Raw genomic sequence first — 22,269 nt, forward strand, 5'->3', positions numbered from 1 at the left:
AGCCATTGTTCAGGAACGTATGGACCTTGCTAGAGACCGACAGCAGAGAGACTATGATCAGGCAGCCCATGCAGAACCCTTGACCATAGGGGCCGTGGTATGGTTAAAGAATAACCGTCGTACCAGCAAATTGGACAGTAAGTGGGAGCGAAGTCCCTATGTTGTCACTGCAATCCCAAATGTTGGAACTCACACTTATGAGATCACCCGGGAAGACAAGGGATCCCAAATTGTACACCGAAACCGGTTGAAGCTCTGCCTGACACCAGAACCTAGTGCCGAGAGTTCCGGATCTGAATATCCTGTGTCAGAGTCAGCAATACCGCCCGAGGATCCTATGCAGGCTGTCAGTAATCTCAGGTATGACGCTGATCCCATGCATTGGCTCCTGACACCTTGGTTGAACTTGCTGGTGCCTGCTCCGGCACCTACTGTAGCTTCACCTCCAGAAGAGCCGGTTCAAGATGCCCTGGATCCAGTTCCCCCTGTAGTGGATATTGTTGTTCCTGTTGTTCCAGTTGTTCCTGTTGTTCCAGTTGTTCCTGACCGAGGTCTCACGGATGGAGACCCTCCTGTTGCTCCTCTCCCTTCTACCTCGTTGCTAAGGGAAGAGGAGACCCCTGTGTTGAGAAGGTCTACCCGGATGACCAGGGGACGTCCGCCAGTCCGTTTAGGAGACTTTGATTATTCTGGTGGTGTCTCCTCCCAAACAGTTGCCACGGGCAATACCTTGTTGGACATTTGTGCGCAAGAATGGACTCCCCCACGTGAGCCCTTGCCTGTGCTACACCCACAGGAAACCCCTGGGTAGTTCCGTTATTATGCTGTCATTTTATTGTGCAACTTCATACTAAGGAAATGTGCCCAGAGATGGACTCCACCGCATGAGAGCCTCTGTGATTAATAAGAAATAACCTGGGTACGGACTCATGTTTGTTCTTTGAGCCTCCAAGAACTTTTATACCGTTTTCTACAGTTTTATCATGGACTTATTCATTGTCATGGACTATCCTGGTTCTAATGTTACGCTGTGCCAGGTCAGCGCCCCCGTTCCATTCACTATCCTGAGAGAAGAGAACGACGCCCCTTGTCACCACACTTCACTTTTGCCAATTGGACCTGATGTAAATGTAAATGCAGATGAATTACATGTATGTATGCCTGCATGTCTCTATTTTCTGTTTCAGGTAGAGATTCCAGTTGGGCGACCCATGATGGAGTACGAGGTCGTACTCAGCTTAAAGCAGTGGGGTATGTAGTGTACGGGAGTTGTAATACCCGTCACTACCAAAGTGTCACTTGGTGTGCTGTCGTCCCTCCTAATTATGGGGAAGTTGTTATATGTCAGTTTTATAAAATGTCATGTAATGTAATGCATGTATTTCCCTGTTGCTATGAAACTTGCAAGTACAGGCCGGCTAGGGGTGTCATTCCAGCTCTTAGGCATTAGAGGGAGCTAGGGAGCCCTAGTTTATATAAGGGCCAGACAAGGAAGGGAAAGTCAGTGTAACCTGATCTAGTGTGGAGTGCAGAAGTCAGTCTAGACCACAGCTCAGAAGTTTCTAGAGCCTGAGGAAGTTTCCAGAAGCTGAGAGAGACAGAGGCAAAGATCAGGAAAGCAAGAGGTACTCAGAAAGACAGAGGAGGTACTGATTAAAGCTATAGCCAAGGATATAAAGCCAGAACTAGGTTAATGGGCCTTGGTGAAGATATGCTATATTCCAGGATCAGACAGAATTAGAGTGCTAGCTCCTGTGCTGCAAGTCCTGTGTTCAACACTCTGTAATTACCTTGCTGTAACTGAATTGCCTGCATCGACCGAATTGCAAAATCGACTGTATGCCAAGGAACTGCGATTCCACTATTGTCTCTGCTGGAAAACTACTAAAGTTGGAGTGCTGTTTTAATACTACGTTTCCTCAATTTATTCCTGCATCCGCAAACGGCGTGCCACCGTTTACTTGGCACTGGCGTCACGAACTATTTCTACCTATACCTGCCCTTGCAGAGAGTCAGCTGTACCAGGTTAGTGTATATTGCACTACATCACCCAGAAACACCTACTGCACACAACTTGAGTACTCTGCATACAACGTCTATGGACCAAATGAGAGTAATACGGTATTCTTTAATGACCTATGAAATAAGGTTCTGCAGGATACAACATCCCAATGTTTGATAGCAGGTGACATGAATGCAGTTATGTCCTGCTTGGAGGATAGACGAAATAATGCAAAAAAATCGCCCTAAGCCCAGATATAGAGACGCCATTTTGAGTAGGGTGACGGCTGACCTACATATATGCATGATGTCTGGAGATCCACCCATCCAGAGGAAATGGAGTTTACCCATTTCTTACAACCACACAACTCCTGGTCGCATCTGGATTATTTCTTGGTCTCTGACTCCATATTGAGGCGCACGGTGTCAGCAGAAATTGGAGACTTAGTCATTTCGGATCATGCCCCGGTGATATTGGAAATCGCGGATACTATACCGAGGGGGAAGGATTTCCTCTGGAGGTTTCCATCGGATTTAACATCCAATGAAAACTTCGTGGAAATGCTTTAAATGCTAAATCATTGGTGGTTAGAATATTGGGAGGAGAATTCAGCCACTAGTGAGTCTCAACTGGTGTGGAGAGCAGGTAAAGCAGTACTCAGGGGAAAGATATTGGCATATGTTGCCAGTCTGAGGAAAAAAGTTGACACAAAATTGCGAGAATTAGCAGAGCTACTTAGGGATGCATATACACAACATTTGACGCATCCATCTACAACCACCAGGAGCAGATGGATAGAGGCTAAAAACACATATGAGAGTTGGCTGAAAAAAAAGGAAGAGCTAGAGGGTAAAAAGAAGGAAGCGAAGTACTATAAATATAGGAATAAGGCGGGAAAACTTTTAGCTTCCCTAGCAAAAGGTTTGAGACTGTCTACACATATAACAGCGCTAAGGGATGCTGGGGGTGTTATATCAACAAAACCTGAGCAAATGGTTGATCTCTTCAGGAAATTCTACGCTGACCTTTATGCGGCCAGAGAGACACCCGACACACAAGGAAAGCTATGGCTAAATGGCTTGTCGCTTCCGAAGGCCTCCCAAGACGAGTTAGACAGCTTGAATAAACCCATAACGGTAGAAGAGGTCCAGAGAGTTATCTCAAACTCTAGTAATAGGAAGGCACCGGGACCAGATGGGTTCACCAATGAGTTTCACAAAGCGGTAGCCCCCCAGTTAGTACCAGTTCTTGTGTCCCTGTATAATCAAATCCTACAAGGCCAGGGGATACCTCAGGATATGAATACAGCATACATAAAAGTCCTGCCGAAAGAAGGAAAAGACCATACTCTGCCCTCATCCTATCGCCCGATTTCCCTGATAAATAATGACCTGAAATACATATCCAAAATCCTTGCTGATAGGTTGGCTGCCTTCCTGCCAGAGACTCATTTCCTCGCACCAAGTAGGTTTTATTCAAGGCAGGTCAGCGGTATATAACATTCGCAAAGTCCTTGCAGTGCTGGATGACATCAAAATAAACCCGCGACGTCACCCATCTTCAGCTCTACTTGCCATTGATGCAGAAAAAGCGTTCGACAATGTGAGCTGGAGATGGTTGAACGAGGTGCTGGATGAGATGGGATTTGTAGGACCTTTTAGAGATTATATCAAAACTTTATATAACTCCCCGCTAGCTAGGATCTCAATACCGGGATTCTTCTCAGATCACTTTGAACTGCAAAAAGGCACCAGACAGGGGTGCCCGCACTCACCACTGTTATTCAACATCGCTTTAGAACCATTGTCAAGAGCACTTCACCAAGATCAGTCAATAAGAGGCATTAGCATCAAATCCCAGACCCTCAAACATGCTTTATTTGCGGACGACCTCTTATTATTCCTGTCGCATCCCCAAACTGATATTCCGATTTTATTTGACCTATTGGAACATTTTGGTAAATTCTCAGGCTTTAGAATTAATAAAACTAAGAGTGAATTACCGAATTTATCTCCTTCACCTACTATAAATACTAGGGAGCTACAGAATTTACCGATTGTAGTAACTAATACACATATTAAATATCTGGGTATAAAAATAGGTAAAACACCTGATACTCTTTATACTGTAAACTACCCTCCCTTATTTAAAAAAAATTACCACAGAGCTCAATTCCTGGGCGAATTTACCTATCTCGTTCCTAGGTAGATGCTCGCTGGTAAAGATGATGAGCTTTAGCAAACTATTATATCCTATGCAGGCGTTACCGATACTACTGAAGCACAAAGCTATCCAAAGTCTTCAAAAGAACTTTCGATGGTTTATCTGGCAATCCAAAAGGAGCAGAATATCCCTGAAGACTCTAGTTAGATCAAAAGACAGGGGTGGAGTGGGGTTCCCTGACATCAGAAACTATAATCTGGCTAGTTTATTAAGGCATAGTTTAGATTGGGTGCATGGCACATCACATTACTCGATCCTACAAGTTGAGAAGGAGATGGCTAGACCCTGGTGTTTAAATGCACTGTTACATACCAAATTCTCGCATCTACCTCTTGAGATAAGAAGTAGTATTCTATTTAGAGATACAATCGCTGCATGGAAGGCTGTGAGAAAGAAATTTGCTCTTCCTTTCTTGGTTTCCAAACGTATGTCCCTTTGGGGCCATCCAGAATTTGAGGCCTTATCCATCAATGCCCAATTTATCCAATGGAAAACTAGGGGGATAAACTCTGTAGACCACCTTTGGAACCGAGAAACCAAGAAATTACATACCTTTAGTGACCTAAGGTTGAAATACCAGCTACCGATGTCTCACTTTTTGGCCTACCAGCAGATAGTATCATTTTTAACATCTAGACTCAAAGAGTTAGCTCGCGAATTCTCAGCTAATAGTTTTGATTCTTTCTTGCTCACCAAAGAAACAAAAAAAGACCTAGCTACCATATATAGCTCCCTGAGAGATATTGATACTAAATTAGGGGATTCATCGCTGTTTAAGAAATGGCTCAGATTTTTCCCGAACCTGATGGTACCTGATCAACTTCTGGATGGGTGGACTCTCATAAGGAAAGTAGTGAGTAGCGAAATATGGAGGGAGACCTACTTCAAGCTAATTCGTAGGGCAATATACGGATTCTACAAGCCGAAAACAAATGTTAGGGTTCCAGCTGATAGATTGACACACTGCCCGAAATGCAAAATTTCGGACACTGATGTCACACATGGACTTTGGGAATGTAATATGGTTAACACCTTTTGGAAAGCTATTCTTGATATGATAAATGCTAAATGGAATCTAAGGATCAAGATGGATCCAGAGCTGTTACTATTTCATGTTGGGCGTTCGGCAGAATCTTCCAAAATTCCGCACGCTTTTCATGTATTGCTCCTGGCTTCCAAGAGATGTTTACTAAATCATTGGTTACAACCCAAGGTACCAGGAATAGAGGAAGTAGTGCAACAGACTACAAATTGCATGATCTTGGAACGAATAGAGGCGGAACAGACTAAGACAAAAATGACAATACCCTTTTTTAAAAAGTGGAGAAAATACATGGAGGGGTTAATGTCAGATAGAGAGATAATAACACATGTGACTGCGTTTATACATACCGAATGGTACCTAAAGCTGGAACCTGCAGACTCCTGGTTTCAGATACATAAAAATCACATGCCAGCTTAGTATATTTTGGAGAGATAGAGAAAAGTAGGGACTATTTTTGTCAGATAGCTCTGTCTGAAGGATACTGAATAGGTTCTTAAATTAATGAGTGTCGAATTGGTCATATCTATGAGATGAAAGTTGTTTTTTTGTGGTGTTGGGAGGGCTGGTTCAGAGGGGAGGGGGTTGGGAGGTTAGGGGGGAGAAAAAGAAAAGAAAGAAAACGGAAAGAGGAAAAATTGAATATAACAATGCCTTATGTACAGAATAAACATTGAATGTTCAAAACAATATGATCATTATATTGTACAATGAGGATATTGGAAAAGAGACATGTTACTAGGGTTGTCCCGATACCACTTTTTTAGGACCGAGTACAAGTACCGATACTTTTTTTCAAGTAGTCACCGATACCGAATACCGATACTTTTTTTAAATGTCATGTGACCGTTTTGGGGGATCTGTGGATCTGTGGATGACGCACTGTCATGTGGGGGATCTGTGGATGGCACTGTTATGGGGGACCTGTGGATGGCACTGTTATGGGGGATCTGTGGATGGCACTGTTATGGGGATCTGTGGATGGCACTGTTATGGGGGATCTGTGGATGGCACTGTTATGGGGGATCTGTGGATGGCACTGTTATGGGGGATCTGTGGATGGCACTGTTATGGGGGATCTGTGGATGGCACTGTTATGGGGGATCTGTGGATGGCGCTGTTATGGGGATCTGTGGATGGTGCTGTTATGGGGGATCTGTGGATGGTGCTGTTATGGGGGATCTGTGGATGGCACTGTTATGGGGGATCTGTGGATGGCACTGTTATGGGGATCTGTGGATGGTGCTGTTATGGGGGATCTGTGGATGGCACTGTTATGGGGATCTGTGGATGGCACTGTTATGGGGGATCTGTGGATGGCACTGTTATGGGGGATCTGTGGATGGCACTGTTATGGGGATCTGTGGATGGTACTGTTATGGGGATCTGTGGATGGTACTGCTATGGGGTGGGATATCTGTGGATGGCATTGTTATGGGGTGGGGGGATCTGAGGATGGCATTGTTATTTGGTGGGGGATCTGTGGATGGAACTGTTATGGGGAGGATCTGTGGATGACACTGCTATATGTCATCCACAGATCCCCCTCATAACAGTGTCCCCCAATACACCGGGCCCCGCCGCTCACCGAAGTATTTATAAACGTGAATCCTTATCCTGTTGTTAAGTTGAACTAACGCTGCCCTCTCCCATGTCCCCCCTGTATCCCCACAGCACTTACTTAAGCTTCCATAGCAGGCAGAGCGGACGGCACCAGTAACGTCACTCACTGACGTCGCGCGTCTGCTCCGCCTGCTTCACTCATAAAGGGGGCGGAGCAGGCGCTCTACGTCAGTGAGTGACGTTACTGCTGCCGTCTGCTCTGCCTGCTATGGAAGCTTAAGTAAGTGCTGTGGGGATACAGGGGGGACATGGGAGAGGGCAGCGTTAGTTCAACTTAACAACAGGATAAGGATTCACGTTTATAAATACTTCGGTGAGCGGCGGGGCCCGGTGTAAGAGTACAGTGACTGCACCGGGCCCCGCCCATAGTTACGCCCATAGTATTCTATTTATGTATCGGGGCGGGGTATCGGCGGCTGAGTACCGCCGAGAAAACTCGGAATCGGTCCCGATACCGATACTAGTATCGGTATCGGGACAACCCTACATGTTACCATTTTGATGTCTACTTAAATGTGTGCTATTTGATTACTATGTACTGGTACATATATTTTTCATTAAAGAGAAGTTTAAAAAAAAATAAAAAAAATGAAAAAGATGTATTCAGACGATTGTAAATGCAATAATCACCCCAATCCAGAATCTGTCTAGCTTGCCAATTGATAGTTGGATTGTGCTTATCCACGGTAAACCAAGAACCACTGGTGCAGGAAGACGCTCCAACACAAAACACAAGATAATTTCTTGATGAAAGTCATCCACTCTTAATCTGATATCATGCACCACTTGAGATAAACACTTCTGAGCTAGAGGTGCAGAATCAATAGCAAAAACAGAAATGTTTTTTTTCTAATGCACTTGGTGACAACCCGTGTATACGGATGAACTGAGCATCAATCAGGTTCACCCCGGGCCGCTGTCGATAAACACATCAATTCCCATAGTTTTTTACTTTAGCGCCACCTCAGCAGCCAGGAGAAACTGGGTACTACCAGTAAAAGACAAATGCACATTTTCTGACTCTCCTCTCACCCCTCCAAGCGTTAGATGGGAATTAAATGTCCCTCTTTTTTCTTTTTGCCATTGAATGCATGGACATACTCTGATAAAATGTCCCTTTTGTCCGCAGAAAAAACACACTCCCTTCCTATTATCAGTATGCTTAAAAGTGGATCCAGAAGTAGCTCCTCCTAATTGCATGGGTTCGTCCCCAGACATAAACCCAGGAGTAGCTTAAAGGGCTTCTGTCACCCCCAAAACACATTTTTCATTTTCGGCTTGTTAAAATCCTTATTGAACGAATATTCCCTATATAGGGCTCTTACCTTTGTCTGTAGCTTTGTTTCATTAAAAATCGATCTTTTAAAATATGCAAATGATTTGACTACCAGCAAGTAGGGCGTCTACTGCTGACAGGGCTAGCCGGAGGAGGAGAGCGCTCGCTGGCCCTGTCAATCAACAGGAGGAGGGGGCGGTTTTTTGCGGCAGCTACCAGCAAGTAAACGCCCTACTTGCTGGTAGTGAAGTCATTAGCATATTTTAAAAGATCGATTTTTAATGAAATGAAGCCACAGACAAAGGTAAGAGCTCTATATAGGGAATATTCGTTCAATAAGGATTTTAACAAGCCGAAAAATGAAAAATGTGTTTTGGGGGTGACAGAAGCCCTTTAAAAGTTTCAGAGGAGGACGATACATCATGTGATAGTACGTCCTGAGAGTGGGGGCCCCTAGATCTCTCTCTCAGGCGTCTATCCATGCGTATAGCCAGAGACATAGCAGCCTCCAGAGACACTGTGGTTTCATGAAAGGCCAAGGCGTCCTTCAGCCGCTCTGATAACCCTTGACAAAACTGGCTACGGAGGGCAGGATCGTTCCACTTCATATCCGTAGCCAACCTCCTAAACTCAGAGCAATAAATCTCAGCGGAACGATCACCCTGACGAAGGCCGCGTAGCTTGGTTTAGGCTAGAGAGGTCCAATCCGTATTATAATAGATAAGACCCAAAGCTTCGAAAAATTAATCTACTGACCGGAGAGACTGCGATCCGGTCGGCATAGAAAAAGCCCATGACTGCGCATCCCCCTTAAGCAAGGAAATAACCACACCGACTCGCTGTTTCTCATCCCCAGATGAGTGTGGACGTAGCCTAAAATACAGTTTGCTCGCCTCTCTAAACAAAATGAAATTATCACGTCCCCCAGAGAATCTGTCCAGGAGGGCAACTTTAGGTTCAAGACAGGCCTGGTAACCACCACTAGGACCAGCAGCCTTTGGTCTCTGCATCTGCGAGACGGTTGTGCGGAGGTCAGCAACCTCCAAAGACAGCCCTTGCAGCTGACCTTCCAGTGCAGCAATAGGATCCATGGCTGCACACAAACAAAAAAATTACGGTTTAGGCAGTTTATAATGTCATGCTTCGGTGTGGGAGGGAAACACCACACCTAGCATAAGAGGGAAGGGGGAAACAGGGAATCAGGCCTGAGAACTAGGGAAGGAAGATGGACACCTCCTAGTTAGTGGCGTAACTACCGGGGAAGCAGGGGAAGCGGCTGCTTCGGGGTCCGGGCTGACAAGGGGCCCGGCGCCCGACAGCGTGCAGTCAAGTTTAATCTTTTTTATTTATATGCAAATTACCTTCCTAACGTGCCCAAGAGGTTGTCCCTCCGGCCGTTTGTGCCCAGCCACGCCCATTATCGCCAAGCCCACCACCGCCCCGCTGTTAATTATTCACTGCTGTCCTCGTCTTTTTTTTTTTCTAAGTGCGCCGTAGTCTCGCGCATGCGCTGATGTTACTCACTTCCGGGCCCATGCGGTGTCCTGGCAGCAGCCTCAAGTAGTGTAATCACGCATGCGCCAGCTTTCTCCGCTTTCTGGCGCATGCACGATTACATTACTTGAGGCTGCTGCCAGGACACCGCGCGGGCCCGCACGTGAGTAACATCGGCGCATGCGCGAGACTACGGCACACTTAGAAAAAAAAAAAAAGACGAGGACAGCAGTGAATAATTAATGGAGGGACGGTGCTGGGCTTGGCGATAATGGACGCAGCTGGGCACAAACGGCCGGAGGGACAGCCCTTTGGGCACGTTAGGAAGGTAATTTGCATATAAATAAAAAAGATTTTTATCAAAAATAAAAAGGACAGGTGGGGGTAAAATTAGTATATAAAAAATTGGGCGGGGGGCCCATGCAAAAATTTGCTGTGGGGCCCAGGCACTTCTAGTTACGCCCCTGCTCCTAGTAAGACCCTAACCAAAATCCTGACTGACTACCAGTATGAACAGACCCCAGAGGTAGGTGTGTTCATACGCAGGAATACCTATATATAGAGTGCTATATAGCCCTATAGGGCCCTGGAACTAATGGCAGGGACAAGACTACCTGTTCCTCCAAAAGGAAGGAAAAACAGGAGTCTCCTTCAGGCCTAATACAAACAATAGGGAAATGCAACACACAGAACCCAAACAAAATACAAAAAGGGAAAGGAAAGACTTAACTTCAAAAGAGCAATAGAAGCACCAGGAGCTAAGCCGAGATCCACACAATCCACAACTGAAACTGAAGCTATAAACTGCACAGCATTGTGGGAGAAGCAACAATAAATAAGGAAGGTTAAATGACCACACGAGCAGCACCTGAGGAAAGGGGTGTGGCCATTACCAGAAACAACACAGACTCCTATTGATCCACAAGGAAAACCTGTCAGATCAAACCACGTGTTGTCAGTCTCACTGATCTCCTGCCACCTGTCGCGGGAATGTCCATGACATTACCATTTCCCTTGTTAATAGTGCAGTACCCCAGAATAGGGTACTTTCAAAATTGTTTCTTCTCATTTAAATGTTATTTAATGTTCTACTGTATTGTACCAACCAGTATGGTGTTGTATGGATAAGTTGGGTTAACAATGTTAACAATCCTGACTCTGCCCTTGTAGGGAGCTAGGTGATGGACTTAGGTCCGCCCCTGGTTCAGTAAATCACACTAGTGCTTGCTGAGGAAGTGAGAGGAGCTACATGTGCTCACTCCTTGGAGCTTTGCATCAAGAAAAGATAACGATAGAGAAAATCCAGAATGTGCATGGCTGAGCATTGTAATCAGTCAGTAAGGTATTTGCTGTTTAAGGCTGATAGAGGGACAGTGAGGGGGACATTGGTAATATACCTTAAGGCGACTATCACACGATAGTTAAACGGCTGTTAAAAATGAATAAACTGTCAGCTTTTCATGGTCATTTTATGCGTGTGCATCCATTTTCTGGCTGTTTATCTCTTTTTAACATCCTTTTTGACTCCGTTTTTAATGCCCATTAAAACAGCTATTAAAAAAACAAGCAAACAATAAACCATAGAGAAGGAACAAATGGCATCTTTTTCTCAGCTCAATACACACATATCTGGATGGTCTTCCTGAGGCCTCTTGCACACGACCGTGTGTCCCCTGTGGCCGTATTGCGTCCCGCATACGGCGGGTCTGCAATACATGGGACACCGGCCGTGTGCATTCCGCATCACAGATATGGACCCATTCACTTCAATGGGTCCGCAAATCCGGAAATGCAATGTGGAACGGAATGGAACCACAGAACAGAAGCACAATGGACGGATCACGGACCCCATTCAAGTGAATGGGGTCGCGATCTGCATGTGGCTGGCCCGCGGCCGGTGCCCGTGCATTGCGGACCGAAATTGGCGAGCTGCAGTACGGGCACGGAGCCCTTATGTTCTTCTGCAAGAGGCCTGAGTGTGAGACCAGAACATCTGATTTCAAAGAATATGCAACAGCGAACAACAAAAACAGAAAGTTTGAGTCATCAGGTTGCTGCGTTATGTAGAGTAACTTAAGTAATTAATAAGGCAAAGATATAGGAAACGTCATTAAAGGGGCTGTCTGCCCTGATAGCCAGAAAAATGTTTAAAAAGTAAAAAAAGAAAAAGAAAAGAAAAAAACAGGCACTATTGACTACCCTACCTGTGTGCCTCGCTCCTTCCCTCCAATGTTTTGTGTCTTCCTTGCCCCCCCCCCCATTTGTTAGTCCGACACTTAATCTGGTTCTTATACCTGTTGGTCCCCTGTTTATGGATGCTATTTGCATCATAATCCCAGGCCTTAATAAGTCAAAGGGGCCTAGTTCTATAAATGCTACTAGCTTTATATTGCAGTACATTTTTCCAGTAATGTGACTTACTTTTTTTGAGGGCTCAACAAAATTTATTGTTTAGCCACTTCTGGACTGCCTCTTGAATATATACATCCAGGCAGTCTGCTCTACAAGTACGTTTCTGGATAGGAGCAGCTGGGAGCCAGCTGTCATTCACAGCCAGACTCTCCATACAGAAGACAGGTACAATTTTTTTTTTTTTACTGTACTTGCTTTCTCCAGTGCTGTATACACAGAACTCAATGAGTGCTATGTATACAGATCAGGAAGCAGCAATGCTGCTTCTTGCTTGTTCCTAGTGAGCATGTGCCCTCTAGGGGGCCGGGTATCTGCACGAGCTTCTGGGTCATAGAAGACCCAGTGTAACGGTCACGTACACACACACACACACACACAGGGGGAGGGAAATGACCACTGCGCTCCACCCTCACCCCTGGCCCTGCCTACTTGCCTCGCGAGTCCTAATGACAGGGGACAACTGGACGGCAATCCCTAGCTTGGAATAAGTGCAGGGATGACAGACAGACAAACAACAGAACGTGAACGGACCGAGTCAATACTAGGAAATCTACAAAGTACAAATGGAGCAAGCAGAGAATAGTCAGGAGAAGCCGGGGTCATAAATACCAGGAGAGCAGAGAAGTACAAGAGGAGTCAGCAGAGGATCGTCAGGAGTTCAGCAGGGGGTCAGTACGCCAGGAAAGACAAAATCGCAGGTGGAACCTAAATAACAGGCAATCTGTGGCCAGCAGATTGCCTGTTTAAATAGGGAGCTAGAGGGGTCATGTGACGTGGCCAGCGTCACATGACTTCACACAGACTACACAGCCGAGCACCGAGTGATCAGCTCGGTGCTCAGCCCTAAAACCATTAGCATGAATGCAGATAGATGCACGCATAGTATTATCAGGAGCGCGGGTGACGCTGGACGCACTGATGTTGCGTGCGCGCTCTGGACGTGCCCGCCTCCTAGACGGCGCCGTGACAGTACCCCCCCTTTTACGCGGGGCCACCGGACCCAAGGACTCAGGTGACGGCTTCTCGGGATGATTCTCATGAAATTTCTTAACCAGTCTAGCTGGTACCCAAGACCTCTCCTCAGGTCCATAGCCCTTCCAGTGCACCAGATACTGCAAGGAATTACGCACTCTCCTGACATCCACAATTTTAGATACCACATACTCCACAGAATCCTTAACCAGAACAGGCAGAGGCGCGGCTTGTGACGGTACAATAGGTTCGATGTATTTTTTTTAGTAGGGACTTGTGAAATACATCGTGAATGTGGAACGAGTTGGGCAATTCTAACCTAAATGATACAGGATTAATCACCTCTACGATTTTGTACGGCCCTACAAAGCGAGGAGCAAACTTTCTTGAAGCAACTTTGAGTGAAAGATTTTTAGAGGACAACCACACCTTATCACCCACCTGAAAGTTCACCCCCGTGGAACGTCTCCTATTGGCCTTGACTCTTTGAGTATCTTGAGCCTTTTCCAGGTTCGATTGAACCCGAGCCCATATTGTGCACAGTTCAGAGGAGAGCCTATCCGCCTCAGGGTTAGAGGAGGAGACGGATGACCCAGAAAGAAAATGAGGATGAAAGCCATAGTTACAAAAAAAAGGAGAGACCCCAGCAGAGGAATTAACACGGTTATTCAGAGCAAACTCGGCTAATGGAAGGTATTTCACCCCCAACTGTTGATCATCTGCAATATATGCCCTGAGAAATTGTTCCACCGACTGATTGAGGCACTCAGTCTGTCCATTACTTTCAGGGTGATAAGCAGATGAAAAGGACAGAGAAATCCGGCATCTCAGACAGAAGGCCCTCCAAAACTTGGACAGAAACTGCACACCCCTGTCAGATACAATATTTTCTGGAATGCCATGTAAACGTACAATTTGTTCCACAAACAAAAATGCTAGGGTCTTCGCACTCGGGAGTTTAGGTAGGGGAATAAAGTGAGCCATCTTGCTGAATCTATCGACCACTACCCAAACCACAGTTTTACCCTCTGCAGGTGGCAGATCAGTGATAAAATCCATCGAGATATGAGACCAGGGTCTACTGGGAATGGGTAAGGGTCGTAGGTCCCCAGCCGGGCGAGTCCTAGGGATCTTAGACCTCGCACAAACCTCACAGGCCAACTGTTGAGGGAAGTTTGGATTTAAATATATATGTATATATGCTCTTACATATATGCATGTATATTGGCCCTTTTATATTGTGTATATGTACATGCAGGTAGATGTGCCCCAAACATCTATATGTGTGTATCTGCCATGGCTCTCACCCAGGTATATATATATATATATATATATATATAGATAGATATATATATATATATATATATGGGCCTATAATTGCCCATGTATGCCCCAGGTTTATAATGAGTATATATATGTATATAGATGCGCCCCAAGTATCTATATACATATATAAATACTTAAATTCCCCCCATAGGCACAGCGTTCAGCCAGTTGCTGCAGGGGGGTGGATATGTCTCCAGGTGGCTGGGGACTTCAAAGGTCTTTTGTTGAGTTTATCAGCCTAGTTACTATGCTCGGCCCCTCCTTATGTTTGTGACATGGCGTGTGGTGCTGCTAGCCTCAGGGGGCCAACTGGCAGGCATACGTCACAGTCACTCTATGATGTCACATCCCTGAGGAGGGGGGGAGGTGGGCTGTTTCTGAGGCTGATATAGGAGCCTGAAACCAGGAACAGGGGCTCTTGGAATCTGGACTACAATCAGAGTCATATGAGATGGGAACAGCTCCCTGAAGGAAGAGTCAAGAGAGGCCACATGCTCCTGGAAATGGCTGAGTACCAACTATCCCCAGAATCCCCTGCTATATATTCCCCTGCTATATACTATATCCCCAGATTCCCCTGATCCCTGATTCCCCTACACTGTGTACCCCTATAGCCCTGCTCCCCTTGGTTTCCCCCCATACACCCTTACCCCTGTACCCTTGGTAATCATACCTAATCCCCATGTGTTCCCCCAGGCTACCCTGGTATTACCCCGGATACCCCTTTCGGCTGCCCTGTTTACCCCCGCTGCAGCAGTGTCTGTATTTACCCCTTGTAATTTCCCCGTAGGGATAGTATATGGTTAGGATTGGGTGGACTCCGGATAAAGTGTATGTATGTGTATTATTGTAATTATAGTTAGATACTGGGGAGGAATTGGGACTGTGTTAGCGTAGTCAGAACCGTATTAGTGTGTTATAGTATGTAAGTGTATTATTGTAAGTATAGCTAGTGTGTGGGGTGGAATATGGGATTGTGCTGTGTAGTGTAGTTAGGTTTGTATTGTGTTTATTGTAGTACCGTTTCTATACTGCGGTGTGTACTTCTATATGTATATATATTCATATCCATTGATCTATGAATATATATAGATATAGCGTATTGTTAGATTTGTATAATTGTATTGTGTAATAAATATTCCTTATTGTTCATAATACAGTGTATGGTGTTTTTACTAGTCGCCGCCCTAGTATAGTGATAGTAAGGCCCATGCAGCTAGTTTAGTGATTAGTGTAAGGCAATCAGTAGCGATTTGTTGTTAAGTAAGGCATAAATAGGCGGAGCTATCATAAGACGACTCACGCCTATTTATGAATATTAATTATTGAGATTTGCATAAATATCAATAATTAATATCCCCTTTAACATAAGACTTGACGTCTCTAGTTAAAGTAAGCCACCAGAATGATCTGGAAACCAGCTCTTTAGTGCCCTCAATGCCCACAAAAAGTCATGACACTCACCCAGCAGTTGGAGACGAAACTGTACGGGAACAAACAACTTATCTGTAGGAGTGGATGGCGGAGCTAGGTGTTGTTCAGCCTTGATGAGAGTCGTGATGTCCTGAGACAAGGCTGCTACGAAGACCTTAGCTGGTAAAATGGTTTCAGGTGGAGTCTCTGTAGGCTGGTACGCACAGAAACTCAGAGAGAGTGCGTCGGCCTTCACGTTTCTACTTCCAGGTCTGAAAGTTATGGAAAAATTTAAGCGAGTAAAAAACAATGCCCATCTAGCCTGACGGGGATTTAACCTTTTAGCCGACTCGAGAAACATTAGGTTCTTATGATCGGTAACAACAGTAACACAATGTTTTGCCCCCTCAAGAAAATGTCTCCATTCTTCAAATGCCCACTTAATGGCCAGTAACTCCCGATTTCCTATGTCATAATTTCTCTCAGAGGGGGAAAACTTTCTGGAAAAAAAAGCACAAGGTCTCAGGTTAGTGAGGGTAGCAGGACCTTGCGAGAGGACTGCTCCTGCCCCGTCCTCAGAAGCATCCACCTCCACAATAAAAGGTTTTTCCTGATCTGGCTGGGTTAGAACGGGAGCGCTACTGAAAGCATCCTTTAGGGTTTCAAATGAATCTAAGGCCTCAGTAGACCAATTTTCCAGATCCGCCCCTTTTTTAGTGAGGTCGGTCAGTGGTCTAGCGATTACCGAGAAATTCTTTATGAACTTACGGTAGTAGTTAGCGAATCCAAGGAAACGTTGTAAGGCCTTTAAGGATGATGGTCTTACCCATCCCTTAATCGCTAAAACCTTGCTAGGATCCATCTTTATGGCATGGAGAGTCAGAACGTGTCCGAGAAATATAATCTCCTGCACCCCAAAAACACATTTTTCCTGTTTAGCAGATAATTGGTTCTCTCTCAACACCTCCAACACCTGTCTAACATGAAACACATGACTCTTAAAAATCAGGGGAAAATATCAGAATGTCGTCGAGATATACAATGATAAATTTTCCCAAGAACTCCCTAAGAATATCGTTCATGAAATTTTGGAACACAGCCGGGGCATTGCTGAGTCCAAAAGGCATAACGAGATATTCAAAGTGACCAGCCGGGGTATTGAATGCTGTTTTCCACTCGTCCCCCTCCTTGATTCGGATTAAATTGTATGCTCCTCTTAAATCAATCTTAGAAAACCAGGCCGCCCCTAATGCCTGGTTATATAAATCCAGAATCAATGGGAGGGAGTAAATATTCCGGATAGTGATCTCATTTAATTTACGGTAATCTATACAGGGTCTAAGTGTCACGACCGCTACCCCAGCAGAAAAGTATGGCCACCCCTGACTAACCCGTAGCTTCGCACCTGTCTGCCCTGATACCGTAGACTGGGTGTGAACCCGTGCGGCGAGCAGGATGCCTAAAACCCTCAGTCACCCTAACAAGCCTAGAGTGGGGAAAGGCCGATGGGAGCACTAGTCACCATCACTCATGTCTAGGAGAACAGCAGGGGAAGACAGCAACAAACAAACTATATCAGAGATAGACTTATCCTGTCACGAGCAGAGAAGGCGATCCCAATCACGACAGTCCACGCCGGACAAGAGCTCCACAGCAACACCATCAAACGATCTCCTTCAAAGGTCAGAATAGAACTGGAAGTAAGGACTACAGGGAGTGCAGAATTATTAGGCAAGTTGTATTTTTGAGGATTAATTTTATTATTGAACAACAACCATGTTCTCAATGAACCCAAAAAACTCATTAATATCAAAGCTGAATATTTTTGGAAGTAGTTTTTAGTTTGTTTTTAGTTTTAGCTATTTTAGGGGGATATCTGTGTGTGCAGGTGACTATTACTGTGCATAATTATTAGGCAACTTAACAAAAAACAAATATATACCCATTTCAATTATTTATTTTTACCAGTGAAACCAATATAACATCTCAACATTCACAAATATACATTTCTGACATTCAAAAACAAAACAAAAACAAATCAGTGACCAATATAGCCACCTTTCTTTGCAAGGACACTCAAAAGCCTGCCATCCATGGATTCTGTCAGTGTTTTGATCTGTTCACCATCAACATTACGTGCAGCAGCAACCACAGCCTCCCAGACACTGTTCAGAGAGGTGTACTGTTTTCCCTCCTTGTAAATCTCACATTTGATGATGGACCACAGGTTCTCAATGGGGTTCAGATCAGGTGAACAAGGAGGCCATGTCATTAGATTTTCTTCTTTTATACCCTTTCTTGCCAGCCACGCTGTGGAGTACTTGGACGCGTGTGATGGAGCATTGTCCTGCATGAAAATCATGTTTTTCTTGAAGGATGCAGACTTCTTCCTGTACCACTGCTTGAAGAAGGTGTCTTCCAGAAACTGGCAGTAGGACTGGGAGTTGAGCTTGACTCCATCCTCAACCCGAAAAGGCCCCACAAGCTCATCTTTGATGATACCAGCCCAAACCAGTACTCCACCTCCACCTTGCTGGCGTCTGAGTCGGACTGGAGCTCTCTGCCCTTTACCAATCCAGCCACGGGCCCATCCATCTGGCCCATCAAGACTCACTCTCATTTCATCAGTCCATAAAACCTTAGAAAAATCAGTCTTGAGATATTTCTTGGCCCAGTCTTGACGTTTCAGCTTGTGTGTCTTGTTCAGTGGTGGTCGTCTTTCAGCCTTTTTTACCTTGGCCATGTCTCTGAGTATTGCACACCTTGTGCTTTTGGGCACTCCAGTGATGTTGCAGCTCTGAAATATGGCCAAACTGGTGGCAAGTGGCATCTTGGCAGCTGCATGCTTGACTTTTCTCAGTTCATGGGCAGTTATTTTGCGCCTTGGTTTTTCCACACGCTTCTTGCGACCCTGTTGACTATTTTGAATGAAACGCATGATTGTTCGATGATCACGCTTTAGAAGCTTTGCAATTTTAAGAGTGCTGCATCCCTCTGCAAAATATCTCACTATTTTTGACTTTTCTGAGCCTGTCAAGTCCTTCTTTTGACCCATTTTGCCAAAGGAAAGGAAGTTGCCTAATAATTATGCACACCTAATATAGAGTGTTGATGTCATTAGACCACACCCCTTCTCATTACAGAGATGCACATCGCCTAATATGCTTAATTGGTAGTAGGCTTTCGAGCCTATACAGCTTGGAGTAAGACAACATGCATAAAGAGGATGATGTGGTCAAAATACTCATTTGCCTAATAATTCTGCACGCAGTGTATATCTGGCAATGACTGCAAGTGAAAGTGAAACTAATATAGTAGCTGGGAGTGGCAGACAGGACTCACCTGAGAAGGATGCCTACAAACTCCCAGTCAGGACAAAAAGGTTCACAAGGCAAAACCCAGATGACATACCCTGAACCACGGAGCAAACTCACAAGCTATCGCGAGTAGCAAGTCGCTGCGACCTTCTCCTCCCAGACCTGTCTGGATCAGTCACAGTCGTGACAGTACCCCCCTTTCTACGAGGGGCCCCTGGACCCTCAAGACCAGGCCTCTCCGGATGGGAGCTATGAAAAGCCCGAATTAGTCTGTCCGCTTTTATCTCTGATGCTGGAACCCACATTCTCTCTTCGGAACCATAACCTTTCCAGTGCACCAGGTACTGAAGAGAGCGGCGAACATATCGTGAATTAACAATCTTTCTACCTGAAACTCAAGACTGCCATCAACAACCACCGGTGGAGGCGGTAGTGGCAATGGTTCAGGAGGTTCTACATATCTCTTAAGCAGAGATCTGTGGAAGACATTATGGAACCTTAGAGTCTGAGGTAGCTCCAGACGAAAAGCCATCGGGTTAATGATCTTAATTACCCTATAAGGACCAATAAATCTCGGACCTAATTTCCACGAGGGAACCTTCAACTTGATATTTCTGGTAGACAACCACACCAAGTCATTCACCCCAAGGTCCGGACCTTCAGAGCGCTTCCTATCAGCCGCACGTTTGTATCTACCACCAATTCTCTTCAAACTTTCTTGCACACTCTGCCACACTGAAGAAAGTGAAGACGCAAATCGTTCCTCCTCGGGAATCCCAGACGGCCCCCCCTCACTAAACGTACAAAACTGAGGATGGAAACCATACGCACCAAAAAATGATGACTTATCGGTGGATTCTTGACGACGATTATTAATGGCAAACTCGGCTAACGGTAAATAAGATGACCATTCCTCCTGATTTTCGGAAACAAAGCATCTCAAATATGTCTCTAGGTTTTGATTGGTACGTTCAGTCTGACCGTTGGACTGTGGATGGAAAGATGAAGAAAACGACAGATGAACCCCTAAACGAGAACAAAAAGCTTTCCAAAATTTAGAAACGAGTTGGGTACCACGATCCGAAACAATATCGGAAGGGACCCCGTGAAGCTTCACGATGTGGTCAATAAAAACCTGAGCCAGTGTGTTAGCATTAGGCAATGCGGCAAGAGCAATAAAGTGCACCATTTTACTGAATCTGTCAACAACTACAAGAATAACAGTCTTCCCCGCTGATACTGGTAGATCCGTAATGAAATCCATTGACAGGTGCGTCCAAGGCCTGTTGGGGATGGCCAGAGGTAAAAGACGCCCTGCCGGACGAGTATGATCTACCTTAGAACGAGCACAGGTAGCACATGCAGACACAAAATTCAACACCTCCTGGCGCCATTTAGGCCACCAGAACCGACGAGACACTAACTCAGAGGTTGCCCTACTACCTGGGTGTCCTGCCAGTGTGGAGTTATGGTGTTCTTTTAGTATCTCCAGTCGTAAATTTTCTGGCACAAACAGTTTACCCGAGGGGCAGGAGGCCGGGGCGTCCCCCTGAGCTTCCAACACCCTCCCCTCCAAACCTGAGTGTAATGCAGAGACCACCACCCCCTTTTGCAAAATGGGCTCTGGTACCTCAACATCACCCCCTCCAGGAAAACTTCGAGACAATGCATCCGCCTTAGTATTTTTTGCCCCCGGGCGATAGGTTATTACAAAATTAAACCTAGTAAAAAATAACGACCACCGAGCCTGTCTAGGGGTGAGACGTTTAGCAGACTCCAGATATAATAAGTTTTTGTGATCAATAATCACCGTGACGGGATGAACCGCCCCCTCCAAAAAATGACGCCACTCCTCAAAAGCCAACTTAATAGCCAAAAGTTCCCTGTTGCCAATATCATAGTTCCTTTCTGCAGTAGACAATTTCTTCGAAAAGAAAGCACACAGACGCCATTCACCAGGGGACGGGCCCTGAGATAGTACCGCTCCCACCCCCACCTCTGATGCGTCAACCTCTACGATAAAAGGAAGCGAGACATCTGGCTGTACGAGAATAGGGGCCGAGGTGAATCTCTCCTTCAGAGATGCAAAGGCAGTTTTGGCTGCATGTGACCATTTGGAAAAATCGGATCCCTTTCGGGTCATGTCCGTCAGTGGTTTGACCACCAAGGAATAGTTTTTTAGAAACTTTCTATAAAAATTGGCAAACCCCAGGAAGCGTTGCAATGCCTTCAGGTTCTCAGGCAGATCCCAGTCTATAATCGCACGGACTTTCTCTGGATCCATGTGGAAACCCGAATCTGACAACACATACCCCAGAAATGGCAGTTCTTTTACGGCGAACATACATTTTTCTAACTTAGCAAACAATTTGTTGGCCCTTAATATCTGCAGCACTTGTCTCACATGGATCTTATGTGTATCCAGATCCGGGGAATAGACCAGGATGTCATCAAGATATATCACAACAAATCTCCCGATAAGGTGACTAAAAATATTGTTGACAAAATGTTGGAATACCGCAGGCGCATTAGTAAGACCAAATGGCATGACCAGATTTTCATAATGCCCTTCCGGAGTATTAAAAGCCATCTTCCACTCATCCCCCTCTTTGATGCGAACCAGGTTATAGGCTCCTCTGAGATCCATTTTGGAGAACCATTTAGCACCAGCAACCTGATTAAAGAGGTCGGGAATGAGAGGAAGAGGATAGGGATCTCGGATAGTTATCCGGTTTAATTCCCGGAAATCCAGGCAAGGACGTAGGCCCCCATCTTTCTTTTTAACGAAAAAGAACCCTGCAGCCACAGGTGAAGAAGAGGGTCTGATGTGTTCCTTAGCCAAACTCTCCGAAATATAATCTTTCATAGCCTTCCTCTCCGGCCCGGAAAGATTGTATAACCGGGTTTTAGGTAGTTTGGCCCCAGGTAGTAGATTAATCGGGCAATCATATGGACGATGAGGTGGTAACCCCTGACAACCCTTCTCAGAGAACACATCCATAAAATCTGACAGAAAGGCAGGTAAAGATGTTACAGAGAGTGTAGAGCACCTACTACTCAAGCAGTTGTCCTTACAATGTTCACTCCACTCCACAATCTCCCCGGCCTGCCAATCCACCACTGGATTGTGAGTCACCAGCCAGGGAAGCCCCAATACCATAGGAGCCGG

Source organism: Bufo bufo, chromosome 1 (genome assembly GCF_905171765.1).
Source record: "Bufo bufo chromosome 1, aBufBuf1.1, whole genome shotgun sequence".
Taxonomy (NCBI): Eukaryota; Metazoa; Chordata; class Amphibia; order Anura; family Bufonidae; genus Bufo; species Bufo bufo.